The following is a 19,679-nucleotide window of genomic DNA, read 5'->3' as shown; positions in this document are numbered from 1 at the left end:
TTTCTTTCTTTCTTTCTTTCTTTCTTTCTTTCTTTCTTTTTCTTTCTCTTTCTTTCTTTTTCTTTCTCTCAACCATTTGTGGAACGCCCATAGGAAAAATAAAAGCTTTTCTTTCTATTATAATGTTGTGTATCTTTGGTCAGTATTTTTCTTAAGAAAAATTTCCAACTCTTGTATTTGTATGGGATTTTTAGACCACATTGTAAAAAAACAAAAACAAACAAAAACAAAAACTATGTGCTATTGTGTCCGCATTTGAATAGTAAGAATATAATCATGATGAAGATTGCAGAAATTTAGCTTAGGAGATAATTGTTTTGCATATTACTTTGTATTCCTTATGTATTCACATTGCATTTTTTTCACCATCATAAAAATAAAAAGTAACTTTTATTTGTTTTTCAAGCTTGCTTTTATTTATTTATTTATTTATTTATTTATTTATTTATTTATATTAACATATAATGTATTATTTGTTCCAGGGGTACAGGTCTGTGATTCATCAGTCTTACACAATACACAGCGCTCACCCCAACACATACCCTCTCCAATAAATTCCAGTTAGTTAACATACAGTGCAACACTAGTTTCATGTATAGAATTTAGTGATTTTTCACCCACATACAACAACCATTTCTCATTACAATTTCCTTCCCTAATCATCATCACCTATTTAACCCATCTCCCCATCCACCTCCCCTCTGGTAACCATTATTTTGTTCTTTATGGTTAACAGTCTATTTCTTGGTTTGCCTCTTTCTTCCCCGCCCCCCCCATTCATTTGTATTATTTCTTAAATTCCACATATGAGGGAAATTAGATGGTATTTGTCTTTATCTGACTGACTTATTTTGCTTAGTATAATACTCTCTAGCTCCAGTCACCTCATTGAAGATGGCAAGATTTCATTCTTTTTGATGGATGAGTAATATTCCATTGCAAATATATATGTGCGTATATATATGCATATATATACACCACTTCTTTATCCATTCATCAGTCAGTAGACATATGGGCTCTTTCCATAATTTGGTTTTTGTTAATAATGCTGCTATAAACATCAGCTTGTAATATCAGTATTTTTATACCTTTTGGCTAAATACCTAGTAGTGTAACTGCTGGATTCAGTATTTTTATACCTTTTGACTAAATACCTAGTAGTGTAACTGCTGGATTGCAGGGTAGTTCTATTTTTAACTTTTTGAGGAGTCTTTATACTGTTTTCCAGAGTGGCCACACCAGTTTGCCTTCCCACCAACAGTGTAAGAGTGTTTCCTTCTCCACATCCTTGCCTAAAACTCTTTCCTGAATTGTTAATTTTAGCCATTAGTTGTGAGATGCTATCTCATTGTAGTTTTGATTTGTATTTCCCTGATAATGAGTTATGTTAAGCATCTTTTCGTGTGTCTGTTAGCCATCTATATGTCTTCTTTGGAAAAATGTCTATTCATGTCTTCTGCCCATTTCTTAACTGAGTTATTTGGTCTTTGGATGTTGAATTTGATAAGTTCTTTATAGATTTTGCATACTAACCCTTTATTAGATATGTCATTTGGAAATATCTTTTCCCATTCAGTAGATTGCCTCTTAGTTGTGTTGATTGTTTCCTTCACTATGCAGAATCTTTTTATTTTGATGAAGTCCCAATAGTTTATTTTTGCTTTTGTTTCCCTTGCCTCAGGAGACACATCTGGTAAGAAGTTGCTATGGCCAATGCCAAAGAGGTTACTGCCTGTGCTCTCTTCAAGGGTTTTTTGTGGTTTCAGGTCTCACATTTAGGTCTTTAGTCCATTTTGAGTTTATTTGTGTCTGTGGTGTAAGAAAGTGGTTCAGTTTCATTCTTTTGCATGTTGCTGTCCAGGTTTCCCAAAACCATTTGTTTAAAAGACTGTCTTTTTTCCATCGGATATGTTTTCCTACTTGGTCAAAGATCAGGTGATGGGTATTAAAGAGGGCACATTCTGCGTAGAGCACTGGGTGTTATGCACAAACAATGAATCATGGAACACTACATCAAAAACTAATGATGTAATGTATGGTGATTAACATAAAAAAAATTTTAAAAAAGAGGGTACGTACTGAATGGAGCACTGGGTGTTATATGCAAACAATCATGGAACACTACATCAAAAACTAATGATGTAATGTATAGCAATTAACATAATATAATAAAATACATACATACATACATACATACATGCCTAAAAAAAAAAAAAGATCAGTTGACCATATTGTTGTAAGTCCATTTCCAGGTTTTCTATTCTGTTCTATTGATTTATGTGTTTGTTTTTGGCCAGGATCATGCTGTCTTAGTCACTACAGCTTTGTAATATAGCTTGCAGTCCAGAATTGTGATGCCTCCAGCTTTGCTTTTCCTTTTCAGGATTGCTTTGTCTATTCAGGGTATTTTGTAGTTCCAAACAAATGTTAGGATTGTTTGTTCTAGCTCTGTGGAAAGTGAAAGTTTGACTCCTTCTTGCCAACTTGAATGGCTTTTATTTCTTTGTGTCATCTGATTGCTGAGCCTAGGACTTCCAGTACTACATTAAATAACAGTAGTGAAATGAACATCCTTGTTTTGTTCCTAACCTTAGGGGAAAAGCTTTGTTTTTCCCACTGAGGATGATATTAGCTGTGGGTTTTTCGTATATGGCCTTAAAAAGCAACTTTTAAAGAACAGACATAATCTAATGGGAAATCCTGATGAAGATATTTTAATAGCAATACCAAAATACAGACAGACTTAGTATGTAAAGACAAAGTCAAATATTCTATTACATAAAGGTAATTTGAGAATGCATTTTCTCAGTGCACATAAGATGGAAAATTCAAATTTATAGTCAGTCCGTATTTAAAAAGAAAGGTATATAATGATTTCAAAAAGAAAGTGTTATTCCACAAAGACATATATCTTGACCTAACTTAGCAATATTTCTCTTTTTTTTAAGATTTTATTTATCTATTTGAGAGAGAGAGAGCATGAGCACAAGTAGGGGAGGGAGCAGTGGGAGAGGGAGAAGTAGATTCCCCGCTAAGCAGGGAGCCCAACATGGGGCTCAAACCCAGGGCCCTGGGATCATGACCTGAGCTGAGGCAGATGCTTAACCTACTGAGCCACTCAGTCATCCACCATATTTCTCTTGCTGGCTTAAACAGTCACTATTTCGCATCAACTTATTTAAGCAAACTTTACTCTACTTTGATCACAGCAAATGAGATAACCTCAAAACATAGTAACATATGAATAGTATAATTGAACAAATTATGACTCTAATTAAAAAATCACTAATTATTTAAACAAAACCCTAAGAATAGCCTTCAAAGTCCTTGGTATGTTTATCACTAGTTTCACCAAGCTGAAAGTTCAGTTTTCATTACAATTTAAACCATAATTAAAATCTCTCTGTTTTTGGATGTAATTTTGGAAATGGAGAATGAATAGAACAGAATTATTAAACAAATTGATTGCATTTCATTTATCTTCATTTTGAAAGGTTGATAGAAATAAAATGCAAATATTTTTAATGATTTTTTTCTCTTAACTTGATTGCTATTATTATTTTTTTTCATTAAGCTGTCATTACACTTCAGATTAAATCCTGCAATATGGAATCCTCTAGTTGAAATATGATCTGTGGAGAGCCAGGCAGAACCCTAGGGAACCAGCTCTGAAACTATACTTTAAACAGTAAGAAAGGGAAACTATTTTAAATTGTATAAGTATCTTAGCATTATATAAAACTAGTCAATAACAAGGCAATTGGTAGCAGAAGGCTCATAGAATCATGCCATCTAACTCAGTTCCCCCTTGGGTCAAACATTTATTAACATACTCAAGACAGTTCTTTTCTTCTGCACTCTTGAGCCTCACAACCCTATGAATTGAAATCTGATGTTTCTTGACATTCAACTCAAAGTTTAGTAGAGTGTGAGGACTTCCCAAACATTTGTTAAAATTAATTAAATATGAAGTTAAGAGACATTTCTGCAATATTCAGAATGGGTTAGGGTTAAATTCAAGTTCAACCCGGAGAAGGTAAAGCAACCAAGAATTGAACACTCACTCCTTCCTAGGAAAACAGAATTCTGAAGTTGCCACCTATGCCTTTTTCTAATTGTCACTCACCTCTTTCTTTTAATCTAACTTTGATTAAAGGTATTCAGTGAAATACCTCATGGGAATTCCAGTCATTAATACACTGAAAACCTTATAATAAGCAAAAAAGTCTTTGTACACATGCAAAATATAAAAGTACTTTTCTTCCTTAACCAGGTATATGAGGCAGTTTGAGACTAGCATCCAAATAACATTTTAGATATTCTAATCATGAGGAAACATAAAGAAAATTAATTTGTAAATGATAGAGATTACACATGACATGGCACAAACCTTGCTGAAATGCTAGAATATACATAATAGTAGATATGCAAATTTAAAAAAGTCTTCCTTTATGTTTTAGAACAGGCACTTTTATTCTTCTTTCTTGGAAATAGTAGTCAAGAACACTGTCATAGATATTATTTCTACCATGTTATAGATAACCAAAGACAATTTATGGGCCCACTTGACTTGGAGATAAGTATTAAACATCTCCATCCTTCTTCTGGTTATTGTATTATATTTTTATAAAACTTTATATCTTTACAACATTTTTACCTTCACAGTAAAACTGAGGGGGAAGGTATAGAGATTTTCTATATATCCCCTGATTTTACATGCATAGATTTCTCCCCAAATCCATAGTTTACATTACAGTCCATTCTTAGCGATATACATTATAAGTTCGGACAGATGTGTACAGATATGTATCCATCATTACAATATTGCAGAGTATTTTCACTACCCTAAAAATCCTCTGTGCTCTACCTAATTATCTCCCTCAACCCCACCCTGGTAACCACTGGTCTTTTTACTGTCTCCATAGTTTTGCCTTTTCCAGAATGTCAAATAGTTGAAATCATGCAGTATGTAGCCCTTCTGGGTTAGCTTTCATTTAGTAATATGCATTTAGGATCCCTCCATGTCTTTTCATGACTTTATAGCTTATTTCTTTTTAGAGTTGAATAATACTCCATTGTCTGGGTGTCCCATAGTTAGTTTATCCATTTACCTACTTAAGGGCATTCTGGCTGCTTTTGAGCTTTGGCAATTATGAATAAGGCTGCTATAAACATTTCTAGGCAGGCTTTTGTGTGGACATAAGTTTTTGGCTCCTTTGGGTAAATATCAAGGCACAGAATTACCGAATCATGTAGTGAAAGTATGTTTAGTTTCGTAAGAAAGTGTCAAATGTCTTACAAAGTGGCCATAACATTTTGCATTCCCATCAGAGATGAATGAGAGTTCCTGTTGCTCCACAACCTCATCAGCATTTGGTATTATCAGTGTTTTCATTTTCATTAAATTCTAAATACATGATTCTTTCTCTTGTGACTTTGTCTTGAAAAATGAAAACTGAAAATGTATATTACTTGTTTTCTTATATTTGGCAATTTCTCAGATATTTTCTGATACTGATATTTAGTTTAATTATAATCTAATTGCAAACAATACTTGCTGTGATTTCAATTTTTAAAAATATGCTAGCATTTGATACCTCAAGATACATTTTATTTTAGAGATTGTTTCTTATGCTCTTAAAACTGTTTCTTGCTGCTGTTGGATGGAATGTTCTACAGATGTCAGTTAGGTCAATTGATTGATAATACTGCTCAGATTGTTTATATTCTTACTGATTTTCTGACTGCTCTATCAATTACTGAGAAAGAAGTGTGGAAATTTCCAACTGTAATTGTGTATTTATCTGGTTTTCATTTCACTTTCATATGTGTTTTGCATTATAAATATTACAACTCATTATTAGATATATACACACTTAGGCTTATTATATATTAATGGTGAATTTATTCCTTTTATGAAGTCTCTTTTTATACATAGAGTTGTGAAACCTACATCTTCTGATCTTAATATAGCCAACTTGTCTGTCTTTAATAATCACATGGTCTTTTTCCACTCTTGTTTTCATCTGTATATGTCTTTGAAAGTGATTTATTGGGGACAACAAATAGCTAGGTCTTGATTTTTACATCAAATCTCATAGTACTGTCTTTAAGTTTGTAATCTATACCATTTAACTTAATGTAACTATTAATGTAGTTGATTTAAGTCTAACATTTTGTCAGTTCTCTACTACTACTTGTTCCATCCCTTGTGTGTTTTTTTCTCTTTCTCCATCTGCTTTTAGATTATGTTTTTATTATTACCATTATTATTTTATTTTATGTCAGTCTTGGCTGAGTAGTTATACCCTTATTTTTAATATTATATATATTTATATTACTTTTTATTTTTCCATTTTATGTTATTATCAGCTGAGTAGATAAGCAATTTATATCTTTGATTTATCACAGTTTATCTTCAAATATTATACCATTCCATTTATTATAAGAACCTTAAAATACTATACTTTTAATTCTTCCATTCTTCATGCTATCATCCTGCATTTTACTTTTTCATATATTACAAACTGCGTAATATTTCACTTACTTTGCTTAAGACTCTCCATTGTCTTTTGGAATAAACAAAATAAGAACAAAATTCATATTTATCTAAATCTGACTTCATTTTTTCCCTTAGATATGTTTCTCTTTTGTATCATAAAGCTTTCTATCTGAACTTCCTTTAACATATCTTATAGAATAATGTGATATCAATGAATATTTTTAGGCTTTTTTTCCTCCAAAAACAATATGTATTTTGTTTTAATTTTTGAAAGACAAGTTTTCTGTGTATTAGATTGCATTTTTTCTTTATAACTTTTAAGGTATTATTCCATTGTCTTTGGCTTGCATCATTTCTGATGAGAAGATTGCTATAATTCTTATTTTTCATTTTTCTTTCATCTGCAAAGAGTGCATCCTATTTCTTAAGCAAGAACTATAGTTTTTAGGTTTTGCCTATTTGTCTTTTAAATTTTTTATAGGCTCTTCTTCTTTTTTTCTCCTTTTTTTTTTTTAGACTTTATTTATTTATTTGACAGAAAGAGCAAGAGAGCCCAAGCAGGGGGAGCAGCAAAGGGAGAGGGAGAAGGAGGCCCCCCACTGAGTAGAGAGCCTAATGTGGGATTCAATCCCAGGACCCAGGGATCATGACCTGGGCCAAAGGCAGATGCTTAACTGACTGGCCACCCAGGCATCCCTACAGCCGCTTCTCCTTGGTGAAGGTTTGCCTCTTAAGCACCAGGCTACTACAGAAGATTTCTCTCTGTCTTAATGACTCTACCTTCTCCCCACTCCAGGTCCTCTTGAAATTTTGATCTAGAGCCTAGTGATATTTTTCGCCCTGAAAATTCTGCCTGTGGATTTTTTATTCCTTAGCTTTCAAATTTCTTTCTCTTGGGTATTTAATATCTAGAGAAAATCTTCAGAAGGAGATTAATGTATAATTATTTTCAGTGATTCCAACTAGCTTAACTTTCACATATACGTATCATGAGATTGTAAGAAATTTCACTCTACTTTTTCAGACCCGCCTCCTTAATCCATGACCCATCTTCCCCGCCCCACACACACCCAGAACATCACAAATGCTCAATAGAGTAAACTTGTCATGTGTGGAAACACTTCTATATTCCAATCTGACATCAACTTCTATAGCTTTCAAAAGATCTGCTGATATTTCTTTCTAGTAGCATACTTCCCTCTGCTTATGGTAATCCTCAGCTTCAGGCCCACGAAATAAAATAGATTTTAACAACTGTTCAATTTATAAGGAGTCTGCTCTTTCTGGAATTTTAGTTCATAGTCTTCATTTTACAACTTTGTTTTCTTTAAAATTGATAAAGTTTGATAAAATCAAAAGAATGACACATATGTAAATGTAAACAAATATATTAAGGTTAAATGTCAAGACATATTTATCAGGCTTGAATTCAGAGCCAGAAATACAAAACCAAAGAAATGGTAATTCCAAGGCTGCTAAAAACCTGATGTAAGTCCCACAAAAGAACTGCCTAACTTTGAAAGACTGCATATAGCTTTTCCAGATAAAGGTTATTAGAAAAGATTCCTGTTTGAATTTATCTTCAACCTCTAAGCTGAAATACTGTTGCAGAAAAAAAGAGTCTTAGATTTAGAAGCCTGCCATCAGGAATTTTCTCAGGTTGAGAACAGGTTAATTGGGCTTCACACAAGCTGTAGTTTTAACAGCATGGAGTTAGTAATTCTGCTAACACTTTTCAGTTTATGTAGGAATGTAGCAAATTTTCCATGAAATTTAAGATATTATCCTCTTGAAAAAAAAATGACATATGTTTACAATCTTCAATTAGGTTCAATGGTTGATTAAAAAACCCATGAGCGGTAGCAAAATGCCATCTTTATATTGGGACAGTGAGATGGCAAAGACTCTCAGCAATTTAAGATAACTAAGTCTATATGTGAATTTTGGAGCCTGAAACATTATCAGTTTTCCACTTAGCATATATTGCCTGGTGTTCATGTTCAGGCTGCTGAGGGAATGCCTAACTGAAAATAGATCAAGGTGATATTTTTGAGATATTCTTTGCAGTCTATTACATAATAATGTTCTCTTAAAAGCTATGCAAACACTAAAAATAAAGTGTATCCATCATAGAATACAAAGTTTGTTATTGCATTTATTAATTTAACCATATAATTTATTCATTAGATATGTAATATCTACTGTGTTCTTATTTAGATAATTTATTATACCTGTCACATACCTATATAAATAACAATAGCAATTTTATTACACCATTATTTATAATACTAGAGAGAATTCTCTATTACAGAAACTCCAAACAACTATACCATTGTACAGATGTACACTGTTAGATCTGTTGTTAAAATAAGGTTACTCCTGGCTCCAAACCATGATATTTTTGGCTTATGATTATTGCTGATCCAAATATAGCCACTCCACTATTGAAGGCAATATCTTTCTGAAATGGCCTCTGTACTCATAGTCTTTCTTCAATTAGTTTTCTTTCTAAAAGTCAACCTTCTTCTATTTTTTGATCTTTCCAAAAACTTCTTGTCAGCACAAAAATCACAAAACTACAAAAGATAGAATATCATCTCCTGAGTGAGACCATTAGCATTATCAGTTTTCAACTTAGATTATAAGGCAAACTTAAGAACAGTTTTTAATTTCCTATTCCTCATAAAAACAGGGTTGTGTGACTCTAGTTAAATGAAGGTAGAAATAAATATGTTCTTTAATCTAGCCCCCTAAAGCATTTTTTTCCCATTCTGGTGCCTTTTTAACCATTTTCTTCCATTTCAGGTTTAAAAAAATTGTTTTTAAACTTCTTTCTTTTTGCACAGTTTTGGTTATTTTTGCTTTTCTAAATATTTTTATTGATATTTAGTTTAAGACATTGCAGTATCAACCTGCTGCCTTCCTTTGCAATGATCTAAACTTGTGACATTTACTGGAGATTTTAATAATCACGAATACCTTAAAAAATAGATAAAAATTTAGTTGCAAATAAAATCAAAATACATTTCCCAGAAATAGTTATAGCACCAATGAGTAAGATATGTCTATTCTAGTTTTCTACACAATGCCCCTTTAAATACTTCCACCATTAAGAAATAATTACATTTGCTGCATTTTTGTTTTGTTTTGTATTGTTTTGTTTTGTTTTTTTGTGCTTGTTTGTTTGTTATCCTAAATGTCATTCCCTAATCTTCCTTCAGGAGAAGAATGGCAAGTGATCAAATTTAAGTTGTATTTGATGTTTTAAATTTTTTCAAAAAATTAAAAACTCAGACAAATAATCAGCTGAGATGACAATGTACATTAAAATGAAAATTCTTCAGTGTCTGATTCCCTTCTTATTAAATCATTCATAGAGATTAACTATATTATCTGTTTTAATGCTAGCTGTAAGTGATTAAAAAATGTTACTTTAAATGTTGTCAAGGTCTTCTTGAGGAATGAGATGACTTTACTTGGGAATATGACTTGACAAGCTCATCTTGGAGTTGCAAAGCTTTCCAGGCATAAGGAGAGGGGATGGCTCACTACATTCTGCTTATAAAACTGCCCAAGGGGGAGATGCTAGAGATACCTGCTGGGGGCTGGGTACTTCTGGCCACGGTGCAACTTAGCAGCCAGGAGTCTGAGAAGGTGTGAGTGCTTCAGGAAACTGATCCTGGAGGAACCTGAACAGAGAAGTCTGTCAAATGAGCACATGGGAATCAGGAAGCAAACACCCCTTTGTCCTTCAATGTTGTGTGTGTATCCTCCACTGCCAAGCTTAACATTATGCCAGTTGTAAAGCTATCTAAAGGACCTAGATGCATTTTCACAGATGAAGAAATTAAGGGTGATTAAACTGATAAGAAATAAATTGATAATTGCCAAAATGGGATTAAATTGCAAGGATTTTATTAGTGGTAAATGCTGTATGATAGACTATAGGGAGGGAGGCAAGTGAATCTGGGAGAGCTCTCTGACCAAAATATAAACCTAACAAACCTGTATGAGAGGAGAAGGAGAGAAAGTTTTGTAAAAGTATGCTAGGATACCATACAGGAAAATTCAACAAAGCCTTTAAGGTGTCCTCTAGCCAAAATTGGCCATCAGAGGACTCCTCTATCTGCCAAAAACAGGCCTAACTTAGTAAACTCGCTTAATTGATTGATGCTCAGACATACAGCGGGAGCACTCACTGGAAATGCAGAAGCAAACATGGCAATAGAGTTTAGAATGCAATAGTTTAGACTTTAGTCAGACATCTTCTAAATTTTGATTTTTGCAAGGTATATTCTCATGGATAACAGAAGTTACAGTTTAATTATGATCTCCCGAAAGAATATTGTTAAAAATCCACTGTATTTTGTATCCCGTTTGAGACAGAAAAGTAGAATTAGGATTATAGGTAGAAATAGAAGAAGAAAGATGGACACTAGATATAGGATAGAAATAGAGGTAGAAGTAGAAATAATATGGGAAAGAGAGAGAGAGAGAGAGATTGAGAGGGAAAGAGAGGAAGAGACAGAGAAAGCAAAGAGAGAGAGTTGTGGAAATCCGTGCCTGGAATCATAGGAAGCATGAGAATGTGAGGTATTAGAAGAACCCAAGGGGCAAGGGGTCTGTAAGAACATTTGCAAAGCCATGCCCCAACTTGGGAAATATGAGGACATTTTGGGGAATGCACTGGACTTTCAGTCACAGAAGGCGGAGGGTATAATCAGACCATATGAGACATGCTCTATAAAAAGTGAAATAATCTTTGAATCCCTCTAGTCTTGTTTTATAAAAGAGGCATTTTAGTCTCTCAATCGTTTCATCTTTTTTTCAATGCTGTGTACTTTTTGCCATGATATACTCACTACTACTGCTGGAGAATAGATATTTCTACTGCAGATTATACCCACTCGTGTGTCTTGGATGAAGTTGGTTATTTCCTGCTGATATTTTGTAAACACACAAGTAACCTCGAAATGTTGACATCGGGAAATGCAACATCATGTCTTCCTAGCTATCTTTTTTTTAATTTTTTTTAGATTTTATTTATTTATTTGAGAGAGAGAATGAGATAGAGAGAGCACGAGAGGGGGGAGGGTCAGAGGGAGAAGCAGACTTCCTGCTGAGCAGGGACCCCGATGCAGGACTCGATCCCGGGACTCCAGGATCATGACCTGAGCCGAAGGCAGTCACTTAACCAACTGAGCCACTCAGGTGTCCTTTAAAAAAAATTTTTTTTAAGATTTTATTTATTTATTTGAGAGAGATAATGAGATAGAGAGAGCTCTTCCTAGCTATCTTAATATAATAAAGATGTTTAAAGATTTAAGTAGAATATGGGCGCCTGGGTGGCTCAGTCAGTTAAGGGTCTACCTTTGGCTCAGGTCATGATCTCAGAGTCCTGGGATGGAGCCTCACATTGGGCTTCTTGCTCAGCAGAGAGCCTTCTTCTTCTCCCTCTGTCACTCCCCCTGCTTGTGCTCTCTAACTTGCTCTATCTCTCTTCCAAATAAATAAATAAATAAATAATCTTTTTTTAAAAAAAAAGATTTAAATAGAATAAAGAAACATGATTATATTTAAATGGGAATAAATACAATAAATGCATTTACTTCTGTGATCTTCAGCACCCACCACCATCAAGTGTCACTGTAAACTTACATTGTTTGAGCCTAGTGTTTATAAGTGAAGGAAAAAATATATAAATAATGACATTAATAACATTTCTTCTTCAACTCCTGAATATTGCTTTATCTGTTTCCTCTTCTGAAATCTCTTTGAAATGTGTGACTAGTACTTTTAAGCTCGTAGTATAATACCATATTGCATGTAAGTGAAATTCAAAATAAGATTGCTTAAAGGAACACTTGAATTTCCTTTGACTGTGAAACTTTTTTTTCTTTTTTGGCTAAGGCATTCTTTCCAAATGACAAGTGATTGTAGAAGTAATAGGTAACAGGAAAATAAATAACATTTGAGGACATACCTGAATATTTGAAGATGAAGAAATAAGTATATAACTGCTCGAAAATGCCAGCTAGGTAAAGGCAAGGTAGGTCCCAAGTAAAATATACCTGAATGCTGTCAAGAAACTTTGACCTAAATCACATTTGCCAAGTGAATTTTTAATATCTTAATGCTCTGTTTCCTATGTCACCTTTACCGTTCACTAGTTTAAGCAGCACGTGCATGTGAATTGACATCCAAAACTGTGATAAAGCATTAAGACAGACAGTGGTTTTTATATTTTTGTATTTTATTATTTTGTGCTATTATGAATAAAGGATACCATAGTAAAATTATGATTCTCTCCCAAATGAAGTAGAAATTTATAGCTCCATTTTTTTTAACCCTGGTTTCGAAAAGAAGTAAGAGTAATAGAGAAGAGACACAACTACTTCTTTATCAGTTCTTCATTAGATGTCCCTTGTAAAAAATTACATTTCTGGCAGAAGCCCTCCCAAGTCTGATTGAATTTAAAACAATTTCACAGAAACATTATCAGAATCTAAAGTATGCCAAAAAACACCTATAGTAAAATACTATGACCTCTACCTGTTACCTTGTAAACTCTCCAATTACATGAGCATATTCATTTAGCTCTTTTACACACTTTAGAGTGTATATTGCAAATAAAAGTCAAATGTGTTCCCAGTTGTGCACCCCTCTGAGTCAATTGGATATGCCCATGCATGCAGTTATTTTTGATATATACTGGTAACCACCATTCTCAGTCAAATTTTGCCATGCTTAAAGACATTTATTGGCAAGCAGGGTACTAAGTAATCATACATTCCAGCTTTGTACATTTCAATACTCTAAAACATTCTTTGTGAAAGGTTCGTCTAGGGGAAAATGTGATGAAATTTCAGAGGCAGGTTTAGGCAAACCTCATTTAAATCCAGCCCAAGAAGAATCTTTTGAAGCACCAGTGGGAATGTAAAAGAATCAAAAGTACCATTCTAAAGGATTCAAGCTATATAGGTTTCTAGATTCTTACAACTTGCTTCTTAAGAGGTAACAAATTATTTTAAAAAAGCTGATCCAATTCACATATCTTGATTTCTTCCATCAATAAAAGCCATTGTACTACAGCTGATTTCCTAATTAACAAGCTGCTAACTTTAACAATAAAAACCAATTTCTTACTATGCTTAAAACATGCAAACAAACAAACAAACAAACAAACATAAATAAATAAATAAATAAATAAATAAATAACAAATTCGTAGCCGGAAAAGGCAGGTAGATCTAGGACAAAAAATCTATTTGTTTTATTGACAAAATAGTGTAGAAACCTCATTACTTTTATAAAATAAACACAACTTTTTGTGAAAGTATGGATCTGAATATACTAACATATTTACTCATTGTAATTCACTGTCAAATTTGAGCTAATCACACTTTTATAAATAGTGTTAGAGCACTCGAACTAAGGTTTAGGTAAAATCATAAAGATTAAGGTTTGCTTGGTGAAAAATCATGTAAGGGTATATGTTTGAAAGTCTAGTGACTTAAATGAATGAACCTTCTAGATAATCTCTATGGAAAAAAGTTAAAAAATAAAATCATCCTGGTTTTATGAAGTATATTCGTAACAATGAATAGTATAACAGTCCTAAATATGGTCTTTAAGGAAGCTTCACCTTGCCTCCTCTCTTTCTCAGACTGAATCTATGGCCTCATGGAAGATTCTCAATGACGAGCTGAATGACTAAAAATGAATGAAACTAGTTTATAGTATGCTGCCACCACTTGAAAATTGTTAGTTTAGCGCTTATTGCCACAATTAGGGATGATCCCAAGAAATAGTGTTGGAAGGAAATATTGCCAATCAGCAGAACTTTAAACATATAAAGTGATTCATGGACACTGGATCAATGGCTAATTCTAGGACTGTATGGTTAGGGACTTAAAACATGTACACACCACTGGAGGTCTATAGATAAGGATATCTGCAAAAGAAGAATATAAGTAAGATCATCAGATGAGCACAAAGTATGATCTATGACCTATATGAATATCCACCAAACAGCAACTTCAGGGGAAGATCTTAATAAAAGGTAATAAGACATGGCACCCCAAAATATGCTGCTGTAGTATCTTATTTTGAACTTATTTTGAACTGTAGACAAAAAAGACAGCAGATGCAGGGAGAGGCTTTATCTGAACTCTCTGTACCTCCCTAAAGACAAACCCTCCAAAAGGAGCTCATTTGCCATAATTCCCTTCCCTTGAAAATTTTATCAACCCGAGAAGATTGACTCTTATCACAGGAGAGGAGACTAGAAGTCCATACCAAGAGTGGGAAGCTTAGCTCACTGAGCCACCCAGGCACTACCATGAAATACACATATTAATACACTTTTGTTTGCTTTTCTCTTGCTAATTGGTCTTTTATTACAGGGATCTCAGCCAAGAACTCAGAAAGTTAGAGAGAAAATTATTTTTCCTCCTCTGTGTTAATAATCAAGTAAACAAAGTGAACTCTTCTTGAGATAACAGCCATCCTAACCTTGGCTATGAACAAAGGGGTCATGATGACAGGAATGGATTTTAAGCCTGAGGTTAACCACATATACTTTACTCACCAAGGCAATCTGGCTATGGCCGTTGCTGAATACCAAACCTATCAGCAACGAATAGCAATGCTGAACATGTGTTTCAGCACTATTCACCTAAGGGACAAGCCATTCAGCCATCATGGAATGGGAAACTATCTGTTAGCACTGGAATAAACCATGTGAATATGAATTGTCTTCCTAGCCCATAACCACTATCAGTGAGCTTATAGAATATCTAACTCACACTGTGTTTCTACAACAACCAGGTTGATCCAACCTGGTATTATTAGTATTAAAAAACAACAAGCTATGTCATGAGATATGATTTTATTCATATATATATCACAATTTAGAAGTACAATAAATATATTTTGAAGAAAAAGATTTGTCAAATTTATGCTTACTCCCAGTTGAGAATCAAGTACCTTCCTAAATTAATGTGTGTATATGCTCCATGTACATATGCTGATGAGTGTACTTTTGGTTTCTTTACTTTTACTCTGGAGGTATTGATCCCAGCAAAGCATGTTGTACTCTGGTGAACTTCTGAAGTGCAGATGGAGTACAAGACCTCCAGGAAGGAGCTGACTTTGCTGGCTTCTCCATGGGACTCTTCCCAGATGATCCCCTGTGGCCTCTGCCCAAGTCTCACCAGCTCACAATGTAACCTTTTCTAAGACTTCATTGTCTAGAAATTTAGAGGCAGAATTTCCTTGTTTATGTGTAAAAGAAATAACTGGGATATCAAGACAATTTCCTTTCTTTTAAGAAAGAAAATGTTTTGATTATATCAGTTAGATAAATGTAAAAATGCTTCTAAGAAAATAGAAAATAGCAGCAGAATATTTGCAAAAGAGTAACAGTATTTCACTAATGATCAGGCTTTTATTAAAAAGATGATCCCAATCACCTTAAGGACTGGATATACATAGGGATAGTAATAAGACAAAATACTGTTTTCACAAAGTCATGATCATAGTAATCCATATTTTATTGCCTAATTGCAAAGAATCCATAAATCATACACATAATATCCCACCATTTTGTGCATCCTCATCATCTCACACAAAACTGAGTTGTACATGGTGGTTTAATCTCTCCATGAAGAAGATATTCGTAGAAACATTGTGAAATGTCTCTTCTTCATTATTTTGCATATTTTTATAAATGAGACTTATGGTAGGTCCCAGAAACATTGTGTTAAGGCTTTGTGAAAATGGGTTGTTTGGTTCATAAAGAAATCATCAATCAGAGGAGCAATTTTGTTAAGGTTTTACCAAAAACAATGCTTCATATGCTCTAACAATATAAATTCTATCCTTAACAGGATGATGCTGCCGTAGAGAAACAAATGTGAATGCCAAAGCATGTGTTTTTGCCATCAACAAACATATAACTGAACCCTCTAGAGTCTGTACAATATTATTGTACATGGACTTTTGTTCTGTCTCTATTTTAGTGTAGGAGTGTCTTTTAAAGGATGGTAGCTGAAGGTAGATATATTTTTTCTTCAGTGTTTCTCTTTTTCCCATTTTTTCAGCCAACTAGCTGAATGAAATAGTTGCTAAAGTTTGACTTTTTGTGATGATGAATTAGAGGGATATGAAGGGTGGTATTATGAAGAAACAAAAGATTTAAAAAGACTTCCAAAGAGAATACAGATTGGCCAACACAAAGATCTGGAAGAGAGAGATAACAGAGGAGAGGAAAAAACATCCACAACAACAAATCCTAAAGAGAGACTTGATGAGAAAGTTTGGTTATTTAAAGAGGGAGAAATTCAGGAGCAGCAGTAAGGCCAAGAGAACTGTGAATATCAAGATTGAAAAGTATTACTAAATATTAAGAATCAGATTGCTCTGAGTGCTCACAAGAAAGGCAGTAAAGCTTTGGAATAACTTATAATCATCATTTTTATTTTTTGTATTAGACTTTGTTTCAATATGTGCAAATTTACACAGAGACTGAGCCATGGGAATCTCCATACTTTATTAGAGATACATGAACCAAAAAACTCAATAAAAGTAAAACCTGCAATTTATAGAGGTTATACAGTTGGACTTTAATTTTGAAACTAGAGAATATTAAAAGCAATAATTGACACAATCACTTATTTTCTATTTAACCATAACTAAGAAACAGGCTGTTGATAAAAATCTCTTTTTTTGGTTTAATTTCATGTCTGTAAAGTTATCATAAAAAGGTGCTGTCATTTTGATATAGAAAAATGATGATGATGTATTTGTTTTTTAATATTATAATGACCTTTGAAAGAACATGCTTCTAAGCAATATTCATGCACATCTATTTTCTCCTTTGAGAAATCCACATCAACTTACAGAAAGCCTTTAAGATGTTTATTTAAGTTCTGACTAGAAATCAGAATTTCCTGCAAGCAAAAACCAAAGGATTATAACTATCTTTTCATATAATTTTTCTTAAGTAAGTTTAATATATCTGGGAAAAGTTTAGACATAGTAATATTTTTCTTACAAATTCCTGCAAAAAAAAGAGTATTAACTATTTTTATTGAACTGTAGTAGGAAAGTAAACATTTGCCAGGAATTATATTAACTAAAATATATATTTATCAAAATATTTTTGAGATGGAATTGCTATTAGAATTTTTCTCATCTCAGAAACATTGTAAGATATTCATTTTATGATGAAGTTACATATGTGGTAAATATGCTTGCTTCATTTTGTTTTTATTTGTTGATATTAAAATACACTTATTGAAATAGTAGCATAATAGTTGAAGTTATGGGATGATGAGAATGTTCTGGTGTGAACGTTGTCCTTTGGTTATTAAGATGGCTCAGTTTTCACTTTTTTCAGACATAGAATTCCAAAGTCACCTTATCATAGATTTCCTCCCAACTACTCATGTAAGATAACACTCACATTCACTCTCTCTTTTATTGCACTCTTTATTCTCTGTGGTTTTATCATGAACACTTTTAATATGTATTTATGCTTTGAATAACCTTAGGTTATAAGTTACATGAGATCAAAGATTTCTCCTGTTTTGTTCAACCATTTATCACCAGCACCTAGTAAAAGGTCTTCAGCTCAACAAATAGCTTTTGCATGAACAGACAAATGAGGTTGTATCTAGCTTAAAATCAACAGAAATATTGGATTTATATTTGAAATCATAATGTGAGAAAACTGAACCAGAATAAAAACATAGGTATGGAGAGATGATATCTGACAACTTAACTAAGCAAACCCAAGCACACTTTCTTTCTCTTTTTCTCTAAAACATAATATATAAATACAGACAAATACATTTCTTAATTTTTATTTAGTAAATTCATTCTAAATAATAAATTATAAATTTATAGAAAAGTATAATTTATTAAATATATAAAATATGTTTATATAATATATTATTTTTATAATCAAATTTTATATAATTATATACATTATTCTCTATAGGATTCATTAAAGACATTATTAAACATTTTAATACTCCTATAAGATGCATTTGATAGGTTTGTGATACGGGTTGAGAAATATATGAACTCAAACTTTGGACTGAAGAGAATGGAGTGAACCAATCACTTGAGCTTTTCATATGCAAAAGGGGCATAAACGTACATACCACAACTGTGACTAGAGAAAATTTTTGAGTACAATGTATTTTTATTCTTGTTTATTTATTTATTTTTAAAGATTTTATTTATTCATTTGGGAGAGACAGAGCACAAGCAGGAGGAGAAGCAGGAGAGAGGGAAGCAGACGCGCCGCTGAGCTGGGAGCCCCCGACCAAGCTGAAGGCAGAGGCTTAACCATCTGAGCCAACCAGTCACCATGTATCTTTAAATGTGGGGACAAAACTAGTATAATCATGACCATCTATACAGTAAAACCAGTGTGTTCCTTCCATGGAAATGAGATTTATGTGTGATTGCTTTTGGCAAAAAGCATAGTCAGGAAGTTGAAGTGCCCTGTATAAATTAAAATGAAACATATGAACAAACAAACAAACAAAAAGCAATATAATTGGCTCTATGAAAAACATTTGGAGTAAAAAAGTGATATGTAATTTTAGCAGAAAATTTTAAAAAACAAAGAAATCCATATCCTGGTTAAAGATAGACAAGAAACATAATGAGAAAGCAACAAAGAACGTATAGAAAGTAATTCAACAGAGACCACTTGACTGGAAAAACATAAAGAATGGGAAGGAATATTTTCAAAGATATCTATGAGAAAATAATAAAAAATTAACTACCAGTGAAATGTAAATCTCAATAAGAAAATTAATATGGTTTGGAGGAACAATAAAAAAAAAAAAAAAAAACAGGGGTTCCTGGGTCGCTCAGATGGTTAAGCGTCTGCCTTCAGCTCAGGTCATGATCCCAGGGTCCTGGGATCAAGTCCCACATCAGGCTCCCTCATCAGCAAGGAGCTTGCTTCTCCCTCTCCAGCTCCCCCTTCTTGTGTTCCCTCTCTCGCTGTCTCTCTCTCTCTCTCTCTCTATCAAATAAATCAGTAAAATCTCAAAACAAACAAACAAAACCAGACAAAATAAGAAGAGATAGGGCAATGGCAATCAAAAAGAGAAGAATGGAAAGTAAAACAAATCACTGAAAACCTCAATCAACCCT

This window comes from Callorhinus ursinus, unplaced genomic scaffold (genome assembly GCF_003265705.2).
Source record: "Callorhinus ursinus isolate GAN/ISIS: 27379988/994484 unplaced genomic scaffold, GSC_fseal_2.0 scaffold4, whole genome shotgun sequence".
Taxonomy (NCBI): domain Eukaryota; kingdom Metazoa; phylum Chordata; class Mammalia; order Carnivora; family Otariidae; genus Callorhinus; species Callorhinus ursinus.
This window is presented reverse-complemented; position numbering follows the sequence as displayed.